Here is a 17,737-nt window from a genome sequence, read left to right as displayed (position 1 = left end):
TATTAGGAGATATCCCTCCATTCTTCCCTGTCTCCTCTCCAAAAGATGTATATAAATATCCATGAGCACTCTATGAAGCTGCAGGTGTCCCTGTTCATCGCAGGGGAGTTGGACCACATGGCCTTTAAGGTCCCTTCCAACTCAACGATCCTATGACATACATACACATCATCCAAGTTCTCTCCCCACCAGTTCCTTTGCTCAGGACTCTGCTTCCAGAATGCCACTGCACTGACCCAGACTGGACTGAATGTGTCACCTCTCAGTGCATAAACCAACAGCACAATGTTCCCTGTCTGTCCATCCCCTTCTTGCAATATTTCCACATAACACCAAAAAAAAAAAAAAAAAAGGCTAAATCCTAAATCCACAACTCAGCTACAGACTCCATTCCCAAATAACTCGGAGTAAAGGACTGCAGTAAAAATAAAGCAGATGTTGTTAATTTTAGACAGTTGGTTACTTTTTGTGGGGGCTGAATGCTGGCACCTTCAGCAACGGGATGGAGATGTGTTCCTTGTGACCCCACAGCCTGACCTCTGGAGGAAAGAAGTCCTTTCTGCAGCTTCCAACTCAAAAGAATCAACTTCTTTCCCCTTTAAGTCTTTTTTTTTTTTTTTCCTATGTATATGGACCACAGTTATCTTAATCCTTGGAAATAAGCTAAATATGACAAATGGATTTGAAGCTAGGCAGCACGCTGGAGCCAGTGACCTAAATATCATCACTGTAAGGCTATAAAAACACCATATTTCTGACTTTGAGGGAAAAAAAATAGGGCAATATGTCCACCAGATCTTGGTTTGGAATTCTGTAACATATGTGAAATCTATTGCAGAAAAGTGGGAAATACTTAACAGTTGGATAAACCACATTTGAAATTCATCCCAGCTAAGTTTATGCAAGAAAAAAGAGCAACAGAAACCAATGTGGTTAAGCAGTACTATAAAGAGCAATATAACGGCTAAGCAGAAGGCTTTTAAAAAATATAAACAATCTGGTACGGCCGGCAACTTGGAAAACTATATTTAAAAAGGAAGCCCACATTTAAAGCAAAGCAAAGCAAACCCTAATCGTGAAATACGAGGGAATTTCAGCAGACCAAAGAATTCAGTGCTCATTTTACAATACAGAGGGCTAGCGAGGAACTCTACAAATGGACAAGTGGGATTTAGAGGTGTACACTTCCAGGTCTGGAGACAAGAGCAGTGTGAATATCTAGCCCTGGATATGAGACCTGATAAATAAAAAGATATTACGTTTTCAAGCTCTGCCATAGTTAACAAGCCCCAAATCAATATTACTTAAAAAATATCCTCATTTTTACTTCCTTGCTTGATCTCAACCACGTACTCTACAAGTCTCATTTTTTCAATGTAAACAACATAGAGGATTGCAACCCATGTGCACCACTGGACATTTCCCACACTTTGTGACCATCTTATGAGATACCCCAGTTACTGCACCAATTCAACATGGGCCATGCATTACTTCTGCAAGCACATGAGTACGATAAGGTAAGCAGCATTAACTCAGAGATCCCATACCTGAGCACTGCACTCAAAGGTATGTAGAATCCCCTTTCCCAGCCTTGCAGCAACAGAGTGCAAGGAGATGCAACAGCACAGAGACAGAAGTGCATTGCACAGTCCTTTCATGCAAAACAAAAACAGCAGACCGTGTCTGAGTGCCATTCTCCACCTCTGATATCAGTGTCCAGTGAACTCTCTGGCCAAGAGCTGACACGGTTCAGTCATCCCCGCAGACACAGCCCCACGTGGAACATGTGCTGGAGGAAGCAGAACAAGCAGCACTATTCTCTTTCCCACTTCTTTCCCCTTCCCCAAAGTGCCATCAATTTAGGGCAGACAGGTGACACTGCTTGAGCCACACACAGCTGGGGAACTCTCTCTCCGGGGCTCCTACTTTGCCTCATTGTGACAAATTTATTGGGGGTGGAAGGAAAGGCAAAGAGAGGAGACAAAGTTTTAGGCACTAAGTGCAGGAGCTGTTAAAAGCAACCCTCAGAAAACAGGCATTACAAGGTTTTCTTTCATGCTGTATGCATACAAAGGAAAAGAAATAAAAAACAAAGAGGTCAATCTGCTATCTGCTGTAATAAGCGAGCTGGAAGGGAACTGCCTGCCTTCACACGTGCTCCATCACCCCCAGCACAGTCCTGCTCTGCTGCCACCATCCAGAGCACGGGACAGTGCAGGAGCACAGCAGTGTGCATCACACAGCTCACAACCCACCTTTCCCCTCCTGTTCTTTATCCTGAATCGGCACACTTCAGCATCCCAGTTCCCCCAGAAGCTGCTCTAACAATCTGCCATAACAAATAACTCTGCTTCTGCTCAGGACAAGTTCAGTACAAATTCAGAAGCTTTGTTTTTTTTTTGCATCCTTTCTCAGGATTGCATGTGTTGGATCTATGACAGTCCTCAACACGACTTTCTGCAGTTTCTGATTTCCTATTGCAGGACAATTTCTCAGTGCAGTGATGACACCAAAGCAGAAGTGCCTGACCCAGGCCTGCATACCTGCAGCCTGCTTGTCTTAGGGGGATACTGCACTTCCCTAACAGATGCATTACGTAATCTTTCCATCTGAAAAAAAACAACAAAAACAAGGTTTGTTTTCTGCAAGATGAGTTCGTGCTCTGAAGCCCTTTCTAGCAAAGCCAAAGGAAAGATCAGAGTTCAATGAGAGCACAGAACCGCTGCTCTCCCACCTTACAAATAAATAAAAACCTGTGAGCATGAAATAAACTTGTTTCTTAAGAAGCATTCCGCCGCTTGGCAAAATGATGCAACTACCTTTCGCACACAGAATTAGCTAGGAAATTTCAATAAACACGTTTTATTTCCGCGTACTCAAGTAACTTGATTCCCAGGCAGCTTTTAAACGAGCTTTAACTGGAACAAATTCTGCGCTCTGTGCAGTATTTCTGGACTGCGAGTCAATGTGTGTGTGGCCTCTGCATGAAGCAGAGAAGGAACAAAAGCAGAGGTGCCAATGGAGCTTATTGGTAAGGTGCCTTAAAAGAGAGAGAGATGTAAAAAAGTGTATTGTGGCTTTGCTCAGGCTGACACCAGCCCCTACTGCAAACACAGGGAAAGACTATCAGAAAGTCTTGCAAGAGGGGAAAGTTAGTGCTGGCTTTTCAAAGAGAGCTGCTATGGGCTCAGACCAGTTGCACCAGGAACAAAACCACCGACAGGAGCAGCACAGCACTGCGCCATTTTTTCACGTACACCTTTAAACTCTGAGCTTTGTTAAAATGCAAACAATTGTCCAGAGCTGTAAACACCTCAGTACCAAAGGTCTGTAGGATCTATTGAATGAGCCTGTCCTCCCGCTCAGGAATAACAAAACATTGGATATTCATTCCAAGATGCAGTTCTCACCCTCTGGCACTGCTCATTCCCTTTCCATCCCGCTCAGCACAAGGTGCCCCAGGCTGTACCTGCACCCTGAAAAACAGGCCTCAGTTGTCACCTCCATCATGCAGCCCCCAAAAACAGGCCTCCATGGCACTGCCATCATGCTGCTCCTACAAAGAGGTGTAGGTGGGCACTGCCATCACGCTGCTCCCAGTAACAGCCCTCAGACATCACCACCATAGTGCTGTTCCCAGCAATAGGCTCCATGTTCTCTTGCAGTGCTCCAGCCCTGCTCTGAGGCTCCTTGTCTCCTCACGTGTCCCTGTTTCCCTTCCCACCTACTCTCACCCATCACCATCACCCAGTAGCAAGCATGCCCTTAATGTGCCAGGCAATCCAAACTCAGATTTGGGGTCACTGGGACCCCAACGCCTCGCTCTCTCTGCATCTCCCCTGCTCCCCCACACTCCCTGGAATGGCTCCCACACAGATGCTCTGTGCCCGCACCATAATGCTGTGAAACCACCACCTTCCATTACCTCACCTTGTCGTTTGGTTTCAAAACCTGGCAGAAGAAAACCTGTCAGCAAACCCACTCCATCAGTTACTTAACACCCCACTCGGTCCTGCGTTTCAGTTGACTGCAGTCTCTAAGGACAGGAGTTTCCTGACCAGAAAGCGCAGCCGTTTGCTGGGGAGCCATTTGCTCCCCTGCCTTGGAGGATGCAGCACAGCCCCGTTCCAGCTCCCATCCTGCTGAAAGTGCAAACTGCTTCTTTCAAAAGCTACAGTGAAAAAGGCCAAAAAGAGAAAGTAACAAATTGATCTAAAGGTGGCTGCAGTCAGACTTCCCAGAAGGTACTTTTGGGAGCAATCTGCTGATCTGCTGGCCAGCCCTGGCCGTACAGTGTCAGCTCCAGCTCACAGCACAGCCCTGCACACACTGCTGGTGGCCTTCCAGGAGAGGGAATTCGTTAGCTTATTGCATATGCACTGACTTTTACAATTACTTTGCAAGAAAAAATAATTAAAAAAAAAAGCCTAGGCTTCAAACTTGTTATTTCATAGCAACCACAGGGTGCTGGGGAACCAAGGGACATCATCATCTGCCAAATAAACTACAAGAAAGCAAAGAAAACCCACTCTGCCCAGACCCAGTAATACGACATATCTGCCCAACCTTCTGTTTTTGGAGTTGATCCTGAGCTGAGGAACACAGTACATGCTCCTGTGCTCAGTCTCTGCACTCTACAGACCACCCCCTCTTAACAATAAATACATAACAACTAATTACAAACTACTTAATGCACTCCTCTCATTTGTTTCAACTAACTAATGCAGCACCGCCATTCAGGTGAAGGGAATTGCACTGCCATCTTGTAGCAGAATGCCTTCACAACTTCAGTTCGTGTCCCATCTCCACCTAAGACCAGATTCATGAGTTACCCAAACTAATTCTTTTGACCAGCAATGAAAGCAAGATGTAGTATTAAAAGAGTGGCTCGAATAACGAAACATTCAGTCCTGTATCCAAGCTCTGCTACACCATTTAAAGTATTTGGTTACCCCTCTTTTCAGCCTAAGCTTTGCTAGCAAATGAAGCATGACCGTGCTTTAAGCAAGACACACACTGTAACACACATTGGGATTTAGAAGTTGCTCCAAAGGCAGCCACTAATAAATCAATAATGCACTTACACACACACAGCCTCGTTTCATTGTGAGTTCTGGGTACTAATTTAAAAAAAATAAACTCAAAGGGTTTTTTTTTTGTTTTGTTTTGTGTTTGTTTTATTCTAAATGAAAACAAACTCACTGCTCAGATTTTATTTAACTTCACCCAGATCCTCACTACACTATAATTTAGAACAAGATGTCACAATTGTTTTTCCTTTGATGACATTTTATTCTTGGAAGGCCTTTAACATGGTTAACCATTGAGGACAGACCAACTGTCTGCCCCAAAATCCATCACAGCAGTGACTCCACAATCCTTCAGTCTCCAAATGCAATCACCAATCTCAGAGCTACTTAAGCCGTTTCTTAATGTAAAATACGGACAATAATCATTGGACATAAAATATTTACCAACAAAAGAATGAGCACACACTGAAGAAGAGGCCTAAAATATTTTGAAACCACATTCCAGCAGGAGAGAATCACTACAGCCTTGAGCTAACGAACCTCCTCGCTCCATTCCGATGTTGGGCGCAGCAGAAGAGTGGCTGAATGAACTGCTATACCTTGTGTACCACAGCACGGTTTGGAAAGATGGAACAGACTCAAGCTGGAACTTCCTGTTATTAAAGACCTCAACAGCAGATGTGCACTAGGGAAAGCCTACAGAGTGCATCTTGGAATTACTGTCTGGTTACCCCCTCCTAGAAGGCTCTCCTTCACCTACTTCTTCTTGCACTGATGGAGGGACACATTTAGATGCTGTTGGTCCTTCACAGACTGTCTGTCCTGCAGAAGAGCTGTGCACCCAGACTCACAGCACAGCTGCACAGACAGACAGACAGACACCGGGCACAGGACAGCGAGTCAGTGCTTCTCAGAGGAAGCTGGATGGGGAACTTCTATTAAGAAATCAGCAGTAAAAAAAAACAAAAAAAAATTAAAAAAAAAAAAAAACATCAGAAGAAAATTACTGGCAAATGAAATTGTTGTTTGATAAACAATTTAAGCAGGAAGAGTATTTGGCAGAGGGATTTCAGAGAACGGTCCTTGACTCCTGACTAACACGCTTCCTCCCTTGGTCTGAGTTTGTTGACTTTCTGGGCACGCTGCAAGGTTTATGCATTTTCCCATGATGGGAAAAATACAGCATTTTTGTGAAGCCGCCTGTGAATGCAATTGGTGGATGTTTTCTAAAAAATTATAGATATAAATAGGAAACAAGAAAGCAACATTTTCTTTATTTAGATGTTCGCTACTATTGAAGTTCCATTTACAGTCTTAGTGTTCTTTCGCATCTAAATCCCAAATAATGACTCAGCTTGCTATGACAATACACGACTTTATGTTTAGCTTTTAATACCAACAGCAAATGCTACATATTTTGGACAGTAAAAAAGAATGTGATGCCTTTACAGCTTTTAATCTCCGATCTGGTCCCTGACAGTTCAGCACAAGCAGCACGCTGTATGCACAACCTGGATCAGCCTGCAGAACGCCCTTCCTGGCGAGGTGTTTCCCAACAACGTACTGCACGACTTGGTTAAGCTCATTTTCTGTGGCATGAAAAGGAAAAGAGCAGAATTGACTCACGGAGTAAAATTAGCTGATGTACAGTCACAGGGAGGTTGGACTGAGGTGACAGCACACGGAACAGCACCCAACAAAGAATAGCGTGCTCTGTGTTAAATGGTGTTGAAGCTAATTTAGAACCAGAAGCACTCTTCTCATTACTGTATTTTTAACACAGACTGCTGAGTTTTTTTAGACCAACATTTCTGGTAACTTTCCCTAAAGTGTGCATATATATATATATATATACACACACACACACTTTATATATATACATATATATATATATATATAATACTGATCTTCTAGATCATGCATTAGCAGTCACACGCAAAATATTCTTAAACACTGCAAACCTGACATCCTCCAGCACTGAAGAACACTGAAAGTTCCAGGCCTCCCAGGATGAGCACTGAGCCAAGGGCAGCCCACGTCTGCTCACTCCATCAACACAACTCAGGTATGCGGTACAACCTAAAAACCTTTCAACCTGAAGTATATATATATATACACTTGGTGATCATTTATATAATTCCACCACTATTCACCGTGACAAAATCACAGTGAAATGAGGATTGCTATGAAAACAACAGATTAAGCTGCAGTGCCACTGTCAGCTTTGCTATGACACGCTGTCACTAAAAGTCCTTAATTTTGGTTATCAAATACAATTTCAGTTCCTTGCACTTCAGAGCAGTAAAAACAATTCTGTGTAAACTGTGTGTTTACAATCCCTCAGTAAAGAATGCAGCTGCCTCAATCAATGCTGATTGTCTGTTAATTAGTTCAGTTTTAGAAGCTGATGGAACAGATTACTTCATTCCCTTCCCACGCACAGAAAAAACTCTACAAATAGAATTATCTGCAATACAGTAATTTTTGCTCCCCAGCAGTTTCAAGAGGTAGATGATATACTTGGGACAGAAGTGATCTCTCTACCAAGATGTTTCAGTTTGGATCTTTTCAAGGCATTCTCCCATACAGACTTTCAGTTCATATATATGTATATATCCTGGAAGTGAACTCAACAGCAACGCTTCCAGACACAGTGGGACCACATCCCCTCTGTTTTGCAGAGGCTGAAACCATGCCTGAAGTTATCCCGAGTCCTTTAGAAAAAGCAGTCAGGTCCTCATGCAGAATTTGCTATGCATGTGATGCATGTAATCATGTATATGAGGTATGTCATCGGTAATGCATTTTCAAATGAAAAAGAGCATTCAAATATTGGATACACAGCAGCAAGCTGAAGGTTTGCAGTGACTGATCTGAAGGTGTTATTGCCACTCAGTGCCTCTAGTGTCTCACTCTCCTTAAATGAGAGACTCCTGAAGAAGAGACACGTTTTCATGCTCATACATGCACACGAGTGCTGGACACCCTCCTCCCAGTGCCAGAAAACACTTCTGTTGTAAAAAAAAAAGATGAAATAGTGTAAGGCCCTGGGCCTGACCATTAGGAAGTTTGATCCTAAATGCCTCTTTGGAGATGATATGTGTTGTATTGAATAATAGAAATTTCTGTTTGAGATCAGCTTTCTTGCTCCCATAGTTTAAGAGAGAAAGAGAAGGTTCTATGTGTTAAGGAAAAAGGTTTTGCTCAAAGAACGTCCATGCATTTAAAACACAGTGCATTTCTGATATGAACAGCACGTCTAACTGCTCAGCTTGTAACAGAAGAAGCAAGTGGACAAATACCAGGTCCCACAAAACCATGGAGGTATCAGCCCACAAAGCTGGATTCCTGACAGTGCATCTGGCTGAGCAACACAAAGTCTGAACTGAATAAAACCACATTGACACCTACAGATGCCAGCTTCAACAGCAGCATCGCAGAGAGCCTAAAACCTCTTCATGCTTTTCAGAGTTCAATACAGAAAACATACAGAAGTTTTATTTTTGCATTATTATGGAGACAGACATTCAAAACAGATCACTGAAAACACCTTGCAGGAAATTCTCTGGAGCCACAGAAACAGCACCGGAGGAGGAAAAAGTTTTGGAAATGGCACTGATCTCCTTTTAGAGATGTTAACCTGAACTGCGAGGGAACCAAGAACAAAAACCACTCTGCTGAAGCCTCATTTTTTCAGTTATCGTCTTCCAGTTAACTTCAGCTAAATTATCTTTCCACAATTCTATCCGCTCAAACCCACTGCATGTTTATTCTTCATTCCTGCCTCTTCACTTTTCTTGCATTATCCAGGAAAAAGCCATGCAGAATACAGTTCTGCCTTTCCTATCTCTTTCCAAATCCAAGTTCTCAACCCAGAATAAACATGGAAGGGTTATTTTTGGTTGGTTTGTTTGTTAAATCAGTTTTACCTTGGCATTGCTTTGGGATTCCTTTATTTCAGGCACATTCAGCAAGCTGCATTACCCAACCCTTGGTTCCAACAGCACACAAACCACCTTTGCTAAAAATTTGGCACCAAAGGCTATATTCACCAATACAGACTCAACGACAGCCACAACACTCAGCCACTGCTCTGGCTCTCCTGTCCCATGGAGCAGACCCAGGACCCTGGGAAGTCTCCCCCTGGAAACAGTGCCATTCTGCTGTTGTAACATCTGAGCTGCATCCTTTCCCACAGCAGGGTGAGATGCCCGCCTGCTGCTGGCTCTGTGCAGGCAGGACCTCAGGCTCCACTGCCACCAGTCCCAGATCTCACACGAACATTTAATTCTCATCAGAAGAGACTGAGCTGGAAAAGAACTGCTGCCTGCTGTTTGATATGCTGCTGCAACTTCAGCATCATCTCTATGTCCCCAGAATCATTTCCCACCATATCTCTGGTAATACTGGCTATGGAACTACGAATCAGCCTTTAGCTCTTCTGCTTTGTCTGTGGTAATACAGAGGATTCTGCAGATGCAGAAGGAAATCACCAAAGGACTTGTTAAGCCCACCTCGATCTCCATCTTCAGAGGATGCAGGCTTTACAGTCAGCTGTGGGATGAACTCAAGAACTACAAGAAACATTTGGGAAAAGGCCATACATGCTCTGTCAGCTAATTCAGGGTACCACCATTAAGTGACAAGGCAAAACAATCACACATATTTTCTCATTTTTGTGCAAAAACTCACTTGTTCCCTTATCTTTCACACCTTGTATTTCAGACTTTGCTCGACAGACACACTGACCATTGGAAATTAACTGAGACTAAAGGGCCCTACACCACAGGGCTACAAATCAAAGTACAGTTTCTTCTGTATTTCTGCCTACATAGTAGCGTGGTGAACAAAGGCAACCAACAACAGAACCAGAAACCCATCCAGAGCACAGACTGGGCACCGGGTCTGTCCAACCACCACCCTGCAGAGATGCTATTTGGGGGAGCAGTACAGAATGCTCTTTTCTTCTTTTGGAACTCCTCCAGCGTACCTTAACTTCATGCTTTAATCCAGCCCTCAGCGGGCAAGGAATAAGCCTACCTCTGCATTTTACTACTGACTACACACAGTGGGCCAAAGTGTCCTAAATATTTCACCAAAACAAGAATGACAAAACTCCACAATACTTTCATCACATGCAGAATGGTATTTGCATAATGGATTCAGCCCTGGAGTGAGTCTGGACTGCCGAGGCCAGTGAACCTGAGGTAACCCTCCATTGCTTATTTACTGCATCTCTAAAGCATTTCGGATTCCAAGCTGAATATATATTTCACACAGTACCAAAACTTTTAAATATCCACATGAAGATTTCATTTTTATAGGCAATAAACATTAAATCTAAAGGACTGGAACATAAAAAGTGTTTTAATACCATATAAATCACCTTTCCCTAGACAGAATAAATCTCTGAAGGTTTTAAGGACTGCAATATAAATTTTTATGGCAAATTATCTACATAGAAATTATCTGCATGAGATGCACTTTCACTTCTCTTTCTCATTTACATAGTGCTGACAATCTTTTCAATCATGACATCCGATCCAATTTGGGAAGTCCAGAACACAATGCACAGAAATGCCAGCTGAACACTGGCGGGTTCCTCCTCTTCTTCATCAACATTTTTCTGACTCTGCTCTCTATCAAATACAGAAGTTCACCACAGCAGGTAACAATACTAACATATGAAAACTGAGGCTTAGATGAACAGCTACATCCTCTTTCAAAAGAATTTGTTGGCTTTCTAACACGGAGTCCCAAAGCAGGCATGGGCTCACTTCATGTTGCCTGTGGGAATCCTCTGAAGCAAAAAGAGCCTTAGTGGGGAGGTTTTGGACAGCAGAGCAACAGCCAAAACTGCTCCTCGAGGAGCTCAGAGCAGACATTTTTACTGCTTTCTCAGCACAGGACAGCACTGAAAAGTCAAAACAGCTGGACTTTCCTCCATCCCTGGGGACAGCCAGTGCCCTGCTCAGACAAAGCCGCAGCAGAGCTGTGACGTGGAGGACAGACCCAGCCCCACACTGGGACGTCAGACTACAGACGTGCTCCCAAACCAGCCTCCCTGCAACGCCATGAGTCTTCTTTCCATGCATCCAATTTCAGATGCCTCTAAATGAGAGGAATTATAAGGAGATTACATCCTTGGCCAGATTTTTTAAAGGCTCAAGCTTCCAACCAAACAGTTAATAACTATGGAACAGGAGAGGATGATTATTACCCATGCTGAGACAACAGGTGATCACTCCTGAAAGCTTCTGCCTCGGCCTGTCGGCATAAATACTTCCTCATAACTAAAGCAGAAACACACACGAGATGTGCAGTAACCAAGGATCCAAAGCACACACCGCAGAGGCACGGTACTCCACTGCTACCAAAATTATTTGCCATCTCATTACAGTGAAAACATGCTGACAAGGATTCTCACGGAAAGAACTGGCTTTTGGAGAAGCTCCTGGTGAAGTCAACTCTGAGGGGTTCTGGGCACCTCATCGAATCATAAACACAACACTGAACTACGTGAAGAGCAGCAAAATCCCAGGGAAAAAATAAAAGGTAGGAAGTTTGCAAAAAAGAGCTAAGAATAGTACTGCGTTAGTTCCAACGTATATTTCCCTTACAAAATATTTTCAGGACTTCTGTACCGCCAATCAAATTAAGATAACGCAGCAGGGGAAGAAACACAAATCGGTTCCCAGACGGCTTCCTATGCTTCAAAGGTATTTATTTAATAAGTGCCACGTATGGATGAAATGAGATCATCAACCCAGTCATAAGATGGCTCTCCAAATTCTTAATGAAATCTTGCACTTTGTGATTTAAGGAGTGATCGTCTGCTCACACTGACTCCAGAAAGCACACGCAGCAAGCCTGCCTGCCAGAATGCCCCAAGAACTTGGAGTGTTTGAGCTCACAGTGTGAGGGGGGAGGAAAAAGTGCATTGAAATGTATGAAACGTAGCGACTCACAAAAGAAAAAAATTACAGGGTCATTTCCCAGACACAGATTTTTGGCCAATGAAATGAGGTATTTGCTTTCTATCTGATGAAGGAGTGAAGTGACATAAAGCTTTCTTCCATATGATTTCACAAGCTTTTATTACTTTCCTGAATTATCATTGTATCTAGAGGACAGAATATTATTTTCTTTTGAAATACCAGGTTGTCGCTAGCCTTCCCACTTCTTCAATCCATAAAACCTATTAACATTTTCATAATTAATGCTAATACTTGAGAAAAAAAAGCCATTGTGTTAAGAAATGCTTTAACGAGATCAAGAAGGAAAACAAGTGCTTCTCAAACTGTACATAATTTATTTTGCTACATGAATATTTTTTCCACAGAAAACCAAGCAGGGACTAATATCACTGTGTGCCAGCACTCCTCATATTCAGTTTTCTGTTCTCCCTCTTTTCCAACACAGCTTTGCTAGGACACGAAGATGGCCTCACAACACTGCCCTGCATGCAGACGAGTACAATGCATGGAAGCAAGAACCAGGATTCCCCTTTAAGTCAGGGTGATGAACTTCATAATACTGGAACCAGGACACACTGAACTGGAAAATCTGAGTCAAGTTGCAACTGTTTTTCCAAACAGATCATCAAAGAATATCCAGCCCTAAAGTCAGAGCAGCCCAACTATGCATTTTATAGAACACTTATCTATGAATCAGCAGATCACAAACATGAAGCCCAGACATTCTTCCCACTCCAGCCTTGAGTCATCCCATTAGGAGAACGAAAAAAGAATTTGTTGAAGAACTTTTTCCTGGTATTTTTCAGGAAAAAAGAAAGGGTTAAAAAAAAAAAAAAAAGATTAAAACAATAAGGAAACAGCAATCATGAAACTAGCAAACACAGACATTCAAACAGGAAGAAGCCAAGGCCTGAAACGCCAAAGCAAACTGTGCTTGATGCTTTGGCGTGGGGGGCATCTTCTAACTAAAGAATCACAGAACCATTCTGGTTGAAAGGATCCTTAAGACTTCCAGGTCCAACCCCAGCCCACCCCACCGTGCCCACTGACCACATCCCCCATTGCCACATCCCCACAGCTCCACAACACTTCCAGGGATAGAAATCCCCCCCTCCCTGGGCAGCTGAGCCACTGCATCACCACTCTTTCGGAGAAGAAATTGTTCCTAAGATGAAACCTGAACTACCTTTAAAGAAGTCTGAAATTACAGACAAATCCCCTACCTAACACAGCCAATCAAAAGGCAAGTAAATTCCTCAGAAAAATGAACTCTTCTGTAGAAGAAATGGATGATGAAGAGAAATTTGGGAATTTCTGTCAGCTGTGCCCTTCAAGCGGAGCTGGAAAGCAGCACGAGCAGAAGCTGCACCTGACAAGCTTGACTCCATCCCTCCACTCACCAAAACCCACCCCAGCAGCAGCAAACCTGCTGGGGAAAACCATCTAATTCTAGCAGAAATATTCCCCACAGGCCATTGCACATCCTGCTGTCATTTGGTGACAGGAGAAGACAGTGCTCAGCACTTTGAGAAATAAATCATTGCTGTTTACTAAATTATGGTTTTGCTGTTATAAGTTATAGCCATTTGAACTCAAATATTACAGCAGAATAATGCAAACCCACGCTGCCCACAGGCACCAGCCAGGATCGTCCCCAGCTCACCCCAAGTGAGGGATGAGGGCCGGGTGAAGGCCCAGGCCCTGTCACAGGGAACAGACTGCGGGGTGGGTGACACCGGTACCGAAGGACGTGACAGAACCTCAGACTTGGCACCTTCTTCAATTACTTGCCCGAAAATGATGTGGTTCTCTGGGGAGAACTGTAATCCAAAGCCTTAACCACAAGGCCTTTCTGGATGGTACGAACAAGACCGTGCCATTTGCTGTTAAGCTTAATGAGCTCCCCCACAGCTACATACAAACCTCAGATAAATCTGTAAAACAAAATCTTTTGCTTCTGGGCACAGGTCAGTTATAGAGTTAATTGACTTTTTCAGACTTTGCCCCTGGGATGCCTCAGCTACAAAGCCGAAGAGATGGAGATATGCGCCACATATATAAATGTGCTGTCAGAGGACTCCGTTACTCAAGGCTTCAAACATTTTGCCCCACGGAAAAGATACTTATTCTTTTACTTCATCCCACGTTCCTCATAAAGGTCTTTGGGGACATCAAGATCCAGATGGGTTACCAAGTTACTTCTGAGCAACTCGTCTGGCTTGGCTGGGTTGGCTCAACCGTATGATCAAGCTGCATTATTTCCCTTCAAGCATATGCAGCAACATTTCCTCAAGCTGACGTTCTCCTGCATGCATCAGCTAGAAGGCAACGTCCTCTGGTTGTGATGAATAAATCAAATGCCCTACCTCTTACAAACCAGGTACTTTCTGTGCTTCCCACAGCATCACAGACCCAGCAAAAGCCTGCCACAGACCTTCCTGACACAGGTTATGTATTTTTGGATTCAGTGTTCTTGCTAAGATTCAGCTCAGTACTTCAAAAACGTGTACTCATCTGAAGGAAATCTGAGTTTGGTAAGATATACTCTGCCTTCATGTGCAGCTGGCTGTGAGAGCCCAGGGCAGGCTCAACCCTAGATGGCACTGCTCATCGCTTGCTGGCACGCTGCATGCGGGGAACTGCGCCAAGGAACGCGTTCATCCCATCACAAATTATGCATTCAGAAGTATACATTAAGACCTCAGCCACCCTGTATGAGGGCAAGGAACCCGCAAGATCCCAGGAAGCAGCGTGGGATGGCAGGCTGTCCTCACACCGCCACCACCCACCTGCATGAACCAAGGGTGGGTGTGGGGCCACTCATGCTTCAATCCCATACATTCACCCGGTGTGGGGCTGCCCCTGGGGAGCAGTCTGGGTTTGATGCATTGCTCTACAGAGTGAATAAAGTCCCACATTGTTTTCTCAAGAAATCCACTGAAACCACCACAAAAAAAAAAAAAAAAAGATGTGAGCAAGCTATGATACTAGAGATAGCAGAAACACAGCTGTTCTGTGCAGCAGAAGGTGACGGATTGAACATTTTTACTCAAACACAAGTTAGAATTACATACCAAACTTGCTGATGAAGTGTTAAACAAGATTTGATAATGGCCATTTTCAGAATACCCTCTGATGTCTGGTGCTCTTCACCATGCTCTAAATACCAGTTCCCCCCTCTCTCTTTCCCACCCTGTTCCCAACCCCCTCCCCCGCCTTCTTTTTTTAAATATCTGCTCGCATTTCTACAGCAGCAAAGGATTTCACAATTTCAGGACAGACTCTGGGGTTCTCATTATTTTCTACTGAAAACTCTGAAGTAGGAACAAAGGAGACCTCTCCTGCTGCTGCCCCAGACGGAGCTGACTCCGCTGCCAAGCAGAGCTCTGCCCTCTGATTTTAACAAGCCCCTTGCATTCCAGGTCTGCACCTGAAATCGTTGTGCGTTTCAGGCAGCAGCACAAGCAGCATCCCAGCACCCCGGATGAGAAGAGATGGAATTTATTGTTCTTCATCACATGCAAAAATTGAGAACAGGACCTCACCACTACGCTTTTTATAACCTGGTGTGTTGTGAAACTGTCACAGATTATTAAAATTTCAGATAGACTTGATAATAGTTTTGACATACAAACATAGGTACGTTTTTGTTTCCAGAAGATCTGAAATGACAAATCAACCCACTGTCAGCTTATAGTCTTGCCTATCTACTCCAATTTATTTACCTGTTTCTACTGTCTGCGACCCTAAACTAGGGGAACAGAACCTGCAAACAGAAGGCAACACATCCTGTTAGGAAGGCCATTGGGAATCCCCTCTTCCAATGTTCTCCCCCATCTTTCCCTCTGCATCCCAACATTACCCATTAACAAGTTTTGTTTCCAGCCAGCAACAGAAGCTGGAAAGGAAAATGTGCTCATTACTACTCCATTTCTACACCAGGTTTAGCACCTCAGGATGTTTCAGATGTCAAATTTGAGAGAGAATTCAAAATTTCATTGAGTCCTTTTAAAGGTTTCCAGCCGTGAAAGGTGGACATCAAATAGTTTCGACGGTAATCAAATTTGGCAGGGAAATAATATGAGGTTGATAACTGACATGATATTTAAGAATTGAAGCCTGAGAATTATGGTAAAGCTCTACAAAGCTGAATGCCATCTTCTATAGAGTAAGAGAAAACAGATGGAGTTAAAGTTCTTCCAAATTTAAGTTGGATATCAGAGGGAAGTTCTTTACTATGAGAGTGGTGAGGTGCTGGAAAAAGGCTGCCCAGAGAGGCTGTGGATGCCCTGTGCATCCCTGGAGGTGTTCAAGGCCAGGTTGGATGGGGCCCTGGGCAGCCTGGTCTGGTATCAGATAAGGAAGTTGGTGGCCCTGCCTGCAGCAGGGGGTTGGAGCTTCATGGTCCTTGAGGTCCCTTCCAACCCACCCATTCTATGATTCTATGATATTCTGCTGCCTGAAATTGAACGAAGGAATACAGTAAAGAGGAAAGGAAAGTGCTAAGGACGGGTTTTCAGCTTGCACAGAAGGAACACAGAGAGAAAAGGTATCTTTAAAACAAAAAAAAAAAAAAGAAAGAAAAAAAAAAAAAGAGGCGATACGCATTGCCTTGCAGGAAATCCTGCTAGATAACATCTGCTATACAAAACTGGGATTTTTCAGAGCAATGAAATAATTTGCATAGGTTGTCTTAAAGAAAGAGAGTCATTGAAAGCAGTGATATTATCCCACCCAGCCTGGTGTGCAGAGGTAGGAAGAACAACAAAAAAGCTATGACCTACAAGTTATCTATCTATTTTATTTTTAATACCCAATACTTCACGTTCCAATGTAAGAATGTATGAAGTTTAAGCCACAAAAGATAAAGAGAAGTTGGGAAACCTGTTTACATTTTTGCCTTTGCACAATCTCGTGCGTTAGCAGGCCAGCAATAGTAACGAAAGTAACTCGTCACAAACAGCTCCAGCCTGCCAGCAACGAAAATTAATGGGAAGGCACGGATTTTCTTTTGATGTTGGAAAGACTCCAGTAAAAACTGGTTTGTACATGGGAACATGGTGTCAGACTAGAAGAGAATCAGCTTGTCTGACTTGTGGTTTTCTTGACAACATTCATCTTCTCTTGGCCTGATAGAGAGCAATTAGTGCTTGTCAGTTGAATCATGTGTTATTAAGATCATTCAGGCATTTTTTAATTATGATTACCTAAACAGACAGCAAAAGAAATTCTCAAGCAACTTTAACAATCTACTTCCTTTTCAGATGCTTCCAAGTCTTTCTTCCTTTCATGTTCTAAAAGTAATGTTTAATATTTTACCTGCAAAAACCCTCCGTGCATTCTCCATTTTAACACATTTGCCAGAAAAAAAAAGCACCGCAGCCCCAAATCCATGCTCTATCACTTCATCGGATGTTGTCTAATGATCTTTTTTCCCCAGTTAAAAAGCAGATCAGACTTCTGTAAACCCAGTAAGCCGCCCTATACGCCAAGACTTGTTTTAAAACATCTGAAACAATGCCTCACAAGTTTATAAGGAGACGGCGCTCCTGCTACATACTGCTTTCTTTCACCATCGCAGATTCAGAATGGGGATATGCACAGTGTCAGGAATGACATCATCTCTGGGTGTTGTTTGAAACTCCTCCCCAAATAAAATGGTTCCTTATCACCGACTTGGACAATTTTTCCCACTGAAAAGAAAGCTAAAAGCAAGGCAAGACTAGACAA

At 43.4% G+C, this 17,737-nt stretch overlaps 1 protein-coding gene across 5 annotated transcripts in view; it reads right to left on the bottom strand.

The window, feature by feature from the left end:
- Window positions 1-17,737, bottom strand: part of CUX1 (cut like homeobox 1) — a 226,366-nt gene that overhangs the window by 185,290 nt on the left and 23,339 nt on the right. The gene's annotated exons all lie outside the window — the stretch shown is intronic.

This window comes from Phasianus colchicus, chromosome 21 (genome assembly GCF_987193195.1).
Source record: "Phasianus colchicus chromosome 21, bPhaCol1.hap1.1, whole genome shotgun sequence".
In the NCBI taxonomy this organism is placed as follows: Eukaryota; Metazoa; Chordata; class Aves; order Galliformes; family Phasianidae; genus Phasianus; species Phasianus colchicus.
This window is presented reverse-complemented; position numbering and strand designations above follow the sequence as displayed.